Here is a 7,345-nt window from a genome sequence, read left to right as displayed (position 1 = left end):
TTGATTAATGAGTAACCTCAAAGCATTTTATTATAATACCAGAGATTTACTTTTAAAATTACAGAGTACAGGAATTTATTATGTTATTTTATGTCTTACTTCTGGAACAGAAATTCACTAATATTTATCTCTATTATACACGTAAAAGTCCTTCCTAAAATAGATGAAACTCAGTTGCCAGAATTAGCACAGATAATTCTTACCATCGTTAGCCAAAGAAAATTATTATTTAGTAATATTGCGATGCGTTGACCAGAGTTTGAGAAAGATAATGTTAACCTTTAAACAAAATTCTGAATTCAGACATGGGGTCACATTCTTACCTAAATTGTTAATGTTGCACTTTGGCCAACATGAATGCAGCAGATAGTCTTTAAAGGCCACACAGAGTGAGAAACAATTCACTCAATACATAGATCAATACTGAACCTTAAAATAAAGATAAACACCTCCATCTCCTTGCTTAAATTTAGAGTTTGAAGTGTGTTTTTGCTAGAGAATTTAAGGAAAACCTACTTTCTTGAATTTATACTCAAACCTGCACAAGGAAGGCAGTGTGAGGTGGACAGATATGTGAGGTGATCATTTCACACAGGATGCAGAGGCAGTGATGTGACTGGAGCCGGTGAACACCACAGCGAGATGAAGTTGGGAAATGTAAACCAATTCTTTGTGTCGAGCAGCTCCTGCACTGAACTCATTCTCACAGCACTTGACACATCCTTGGACCTTGAACTCCTTTGGACCAGGAAATAGGTTTTATGTCTTTTGTATCAAGCTCAGGCTATATACTTATTTCCTTTTTGCTAAATCCAATGAACATACTTCTGTCCTCTGCAGTATTTGATATTACTCAGCCCTCTATTCTGACTCTGTCCTTCCTTTGTTTCTGTAACATCAATGGCTTCTGCTTTTCTTCCTCATTCTTTGGCCACTCCTTGTTTCTTTTTCTGACACTTCTTTCTCTTGCATCCTTTATTGTCTTTAATTTAGTAAGTCTGTTCCCAAATCTAAATATCTCCTAAATCCATCTCTTTCCTTCTGTTAGCTTTAGGCCTTCATCATGAAGCCTGGATGACCATCGTAGCCTCCTAAATAGTCTCCTTGCCTTCTAGTCCATTCTTTAAAGCCACAACGATATTTCTAATCTGGTATAAACTGTGACAAAAAGAATCGACCAAGGTTTGCCTGATTCTGGAGCTAGTAACCCCATCCTTCACTCCTTGCAGCTCCTTATTCCTACATGTCACCAGCCCCTCTAGATTCAACTTTCTATATATTTCTCAAATGTGTCTACTTCTTTGCATCGCCATCACAACTTCCTTAAATCACCTAAACACAAGTACAAGAATGCTGGAATCAATGCAAATATCCATTAATATGGGAAATAGATAAATTATGGTATATTCATCCATACTATAGGGTATACTATACGGGTACTATAGCAATGAGAACAATTTACAATTGCATTCGATGGTATGAAATTTACAAACATAATATTGAATAAAAGAAGCCATATATAAAAGAGTATAATCCACTCATATAAAGTTTAAAAACAGGCAAACTGAACCTATTATGCTAGGATTCAGTAGGAATTACCTTTGAGAGCAGATAGTGAGTGGGTAGGGGAACAAGAGGGCACCTCACAGATAGTGAAAATGTTCTGTTTCTTGATCTGCATACTGGTCACACTAATGATATATGTTAAGTTTGCAAAAAATCAAGTTGTACATTTATGATTGGTGAAAATTTATGTGTGTATGTTATCTTTCAATAAAAAGTTTTCAAAATGAAGACTAAAAAAGAAAAAAAGGCTTCTCACTTGGTAAACATAATTATACCTGAATTGTCCTTGGAATAAGGTCCTTTCATAACTGATTCTTTGCATAATCCTCCAGCCTCATTGCTCCCTAGTCCCATTTGGCAGCTTAACTTGAAATTCTGGGTTATGCTCGGAGAATTCTATTCTCATACCATACCACCAGTTTATAATGCTGTTGTCATGAGGTTCCAAGTATACATCTTCAGCCCTCTAATCCTGACCTTTCTCTGAGCAGTACCAATTTCAGAGTCCCAGTGGCCTTCAAGGCATCTGATTTCAGTCCCTCTATCACCTCAAACAGTATAACATTCAACTTGGAATATCACATCGACTGACTGGCCCTGCCTTCAACATCCTCCCCACAACATACACACACACAACCACATTTCCTGATCAGATTTGCATCCCATCTCAACGTCCCTATTTCTGTAAAGAGCATCATTACCATTTCATTCTTTTATTTCTCCAGGTTCAAAACTGTAAGCGTTAATTTGAATCTTTCCTTTTTATCTCATGCCCAACCAATCACCACTGGAATTCTTCCTTTGGATAGTCTCTTCTATTATCACCTTCTACCCATTCCTACTGTAATTACTACAGTCTGACACCTTCTGCTTAGATTATTGCAATAAATTCCTTATCGATCCCCTTATCTCCAGTCTCTTTCCTCATTCCACTTACCTGTCAGATTAATTTTATGAAAATGCTGTTCACTTCTCTTTACTCTTTTTTTATAAAATTATAAAGGTTTCACACTGTCTACAGACTCAAGCTCAAACTCTTTCTTCAGACCAGAGTTCAAAACAATTCATTAATTAGCTCTACTCTCCCCATATAACACATCATCCACAATTCCTTTGCATGCGCAAATCAAGCCAATTTTTTGCTAATATTATCTTCTCTATTTAAAGTTCTCATTCCACCCTCATCTCATTCAGTCAAAAGCCAACATTCCTAATATTTTGTTATTAGGAATGGTGGCTTCTATGATAAACCATATGTCTTAATATAAGGACTTTTTCCTTCCTTTGAAATTTCTTTCTATTCAAGGTAGCACAGAATAAATTGTGAAGAAGATAAAACTGATCTTTAGTAACCACAATTTCCTCTTTCTTTAAAAATTTACTAAGAAATTGTCAAACATACTAAAAAATAGAGAAAACAGTATAATAAACTCCATATACTCATCACTAAAAAGCAACAATTCTCAAAATTTTTGCCACAATCTTTTATCTATTGGTTTTTTTCCCTTTTTTCTTTGCTGAGGTATTTTAAGGCAAATATCATACCTTTTTTCATCTAACTCACCATATTTCTGCATGCATCTCTAAAAATTATAAAAGTTTTCTTATATAACCATGCTATCATTATTACCATAGTTAATAAAAATAGCAACAATTTGTTGGTGTTATCTAATAATCAGTCCACATTCAAATTTCCTTGGCTATCTCCAAAATGTTTTACATTTATTTTGTTTGAATCAGGATTCCAACAACATCCATTGTTATAGTTGGTGTTAGTCACCAAAATATCTTCTAATCTAAAGCAGTCCCCCTTTCCCACCTTTTTTTTTAACCCCATTCCACTACTGATGTGTTGCAGAAACAAAATAATTTGTCCTGTAGAATGTCCCACACTCTGCATTTGTCTATTTGCCACCTTGCGATGCCATCTGATTTGTTATTCTATCCTCTGTATTTCCTATAAATGGAAGTTAAGAGGTTCTAAAGGCTTGATTAGATTCAGCACAATTGTTTCTGCTAGATCACTTCATAGATGATGCCATGTACTTCCTATTGGACTACATCATAGGTTCACAAAGTTCGGTTATTCCACAATTAGTGATGCTAAGATTGATCAGTGAGTTCAGATGGTAGTAGCCTAATTCTTCCATTAAAAACATCCCTATCCATATTTTATATGAGTTTTCATCCACTGATGATCTTTGCCTGAATAAATTATTTCATTAGAGGATGTAACGAGTTATTTTTCTAATTCTATTTTTACTTCCACATTTACTAGTGGAATTACATATTCTATAAAATAGTAATTTTCTCTACTTAGCTAAGGTCATTTGGTTACCTTGAAATACAGTTTGTACAGGAAATGCAGGACAAATGTTCAATTATTTATTTGACTATTTGATTATCAATGTATAGAGTACAAAGTTGGTGCCCTAGTTACTTCCAATAGTATAATGGTATCAGATAATTATTTTTAGTTCACTTGTTTCTCCCTTTTACTTTTCTTTTGCTTTGTGGAGATATCTTTATAAACTCATGGGTTTATACTGTTAAAATATTTATAATAAAAAATGCATAAAACACAACTTTACAGCATAACAAACAATTATTAAGTGAACATTCAGCTTTTTTATACCCTTTTGCCTCCCTTCTCCCTGTCAAAATCAACTCTTGGGAAATTTTCTGAACTTTAATGTAATTTAAAAATCAATATGTCCTCTCAGAGAATTTTAAGTATAACATTTACCTCTTTTACAGAATTCAAGGAGCCATATTAAGGATTTGAGATCTTCGTCTTAAAACTAACAAGCAGCCATTGATCTGATTTACACAGTAGAGTGAAATGATCTATATTATGTGACATGATGCGTTATATATAATAAGATCACTCTGGCTGTTGTGTGGAGACTGGACTGGGCAGGGGTAGGAGCAAATGCAGAGGAAATCTAGGAGGGCACTGAGGTTGTCTAGACAAGAGATGATGTACTAGAGTGGAGGCAGTTGAGATGGAGAGGAAAGAATAAGATTTGAGAGATATTTAGGAGGTAGACCACTAGACTTAGTGACTGATTGATTCTATGGTGGTCAGGAAAGAAAGGGGATAAAATTTTTTTTTAAAAAAGGGGGAGATGTCAAGAGTAATTCTAATTTCTGATGTGGGAAACAAGGTGTATGCTGCTCCATTTACTGAGCAAGAGAACCTTGTAGGAGTGCATGTTTGTGTGAAGATAACTAGTTCATTATCTTCACACAGAAATTGAGAAATATAGCCAGAAATCGAAAGTTTACTATACAATCTGGATCTAAGAAGAGAAGCCAGGAAGCCATTAACATACAGAAAGGGTCTGCAGCCTTAAGAATGAATGCATTTACCATCCACTAGGAGTGGATGAGATCACATAGAATAAAATGAGGTAAAGGTCTAGGACTGAATCTTGAGAAACATCAACATTTAAAGATTAGGAGAGAAGAAAGAACCAGCAGAGACTGAGAAAAAAACAAAAAATGTAGGAGGGAAACTCAGAAAATATAAAGTCTTTGAGGCCAAGGGAAGAAAGTGTCTCGAGAAAGAGAGAATGGTGGGGGAGAGGTAGACAGGGGTAAAGGGGGTCAAATATATGGTGACAGAAGGAGATTTGACTTTGGGTGGTGAACACAATGCAACATATGGATGATGTAGTATAGAATTGTACACTTGAAACCTATATAATTTTATTAACCAATGTCACCCCAATAAATTAAATAAAAATTTGAAATTTTTCTACCAAGTAAAAAACTGTGGCAAAGCTTTCACAGGTCAAAAAGAACTAAAATGTGTCCAGTGGATTTAGCAGCAAACATGGAGGGCATTTGGTTTTAAGGAGTAGTAGGAGCAGAATCCAGATTGAAATGAATTTAGGGATATATAAGAGGTGTGAAGTAAAAAAAAAGTATTAGACAACTCTCTTGTTTCCTACATAAGTTATGATACATGGTGTCATGCAATGGATTTTACAAGGTTCCTCCCCGCTCCGCCCCCCCGACACAAACACATGCCATTCTTAAACCTATATACATGTATTTGTTTTATTTTTTCAATTAGAGTAGAAGAGTCTGGTGAAAAGAGACTATCTCACTACCTCTGAGTTCTCACAGTATACAGGATGGCCCAGGGCTTATTGTAGACACTCAGTAAATGCTTATTGTATAAAAAAGGAAAATACTTCATTAAATACCTTTAAATTACTAACCATGATAATAGTTAATGAAAATATGCACAGACAGAAGCTGTTCATTTAATTCAACCAACATGTATATAATGTCTACTGTATACTAGGCATTTAGCCAAGGACTAGGATTCACATTTTAACGGAGACGTAGACACATAAATAAATTTAAATTCCATAAAATTACGAAAGAAAAAAATGTTTTATGCTAACGTCACTGTGAACAAGAATTAATCCATTAGTGGAATATTTATTCATATATACTGATGTAAGTTAAAGAAATTGGCAGTAAAAATAAGAAGTGAACTATAAAAAAAAATTTTTCTTCCCTCCCATAATTCGCATGCTGTTAAATCAGATGAAGAACAAAAAGACTTAAAATGCCAAAGAACCAGGGAGTGAAATGATCTATATTATGTGACATGATGTGTTATATATACTAAGATCACTCTCTCATTTATATATTTAAGATAATCAGTGCTCAAATAGTCTATTTCTGACCTAGATCTTATTGTTCTTATGCCCAAGGGGAGAAAAAAAAAAAATCCTCATTTACATAAGGAACAGAATGGCTCTAAGATAGAATTACAAAGAAGAATCAACTACATGAACCCTCCTCTCTTTTATTTAATCTTCGGCATAAAGAACTGAGACTATTGGGTAAATGACATATTTCTTTTATATTGTAAAGAAAATAAAAATTCAAGACTGTTTCTCTCATTCCCAAAAGGAGATTCGTACATTTTACCATGGTCCCAACAGTGCCTGATTTCATTATTAAAATTTTGAAAGTAGTTTTAATGAGCTATTTATTAATCCTTATACTCTTCCATGCCATTTCTTATTCTGTTAAATGTACTTCTGGGTTCAGAAAGAAGCATTCAAATCATCCTTACTTTTTCTTTACTGAAATATACTTTTGTTTGCTAAAGAAAGATGATGTTGAAGATTATTTTTCCTATGAAATATGCAAGAAATGGATGAAATAATTTGTGTGGGCCCTCCCCGCCACTCCCCCCCACCAGAGAAGACTACTGCAGCAAATTTAAACAAGTAAAGCAAAGCTGCAGATAGCAAACTAGAAAAATCCATGGCCACCATTCACACAACGACCTGTAGCAGCTGTCTCCTCAAGTCTCTCCCTCCCATGCCCTGCTCTGCCTGCCAGCCCAGCTGGAATGAATGGGCTCTGCAGAGCACTGTAAATGGTGCTGCAGACCCTGAAAATCTGTCACTGAAAACCAAAGGGAAAATACAAAATTTCAACCTTGTGGCCATAATAAACTTCTTTACCTCTGAAATTTCATTAGCAATGTTAGGTGGTATCCAGTCCAGAGTCTTATTCTGCATAGCCCATCCTTGTTGATAATGGAGCCTTTCTAAGCAGCAAAAGAATGTTACTGCAATCCATTTCCTTAGGGGGGTGAAAGCAAAGCCTTTTTGTCCCAAGAAGCAATTGAGCAACTGCCAGTCTCTAGTTGAATAGCCACGGTGTAAGGCTGGCTGCAATTCCCACAGTTAGAAGCCTAATCTCAGAGGAGATTTACCAAATTCATATAAGTACTACATAAAAA

This window comes from Pteropus vampyrus, unplaced genomic scaffold (genome assembly GCF_000151845.1).
Source record: "Pteropus vampyrus isolate Shadow unplaced genomic scaffold, Pvam_2.0 Scaffold140, whole genome shotgun sequence".
Lineage (NCBI taxonomy): Eukaryota > Metazoa > Chordata > Mammalia > Chiroptera > Pteropodidae > Pteropus > Pteropus vampyrus.
The sequence above is the reverse complement of the archived record's forward strand: the minus strand, read 5'-3'. Positions refer to the sequence as shown.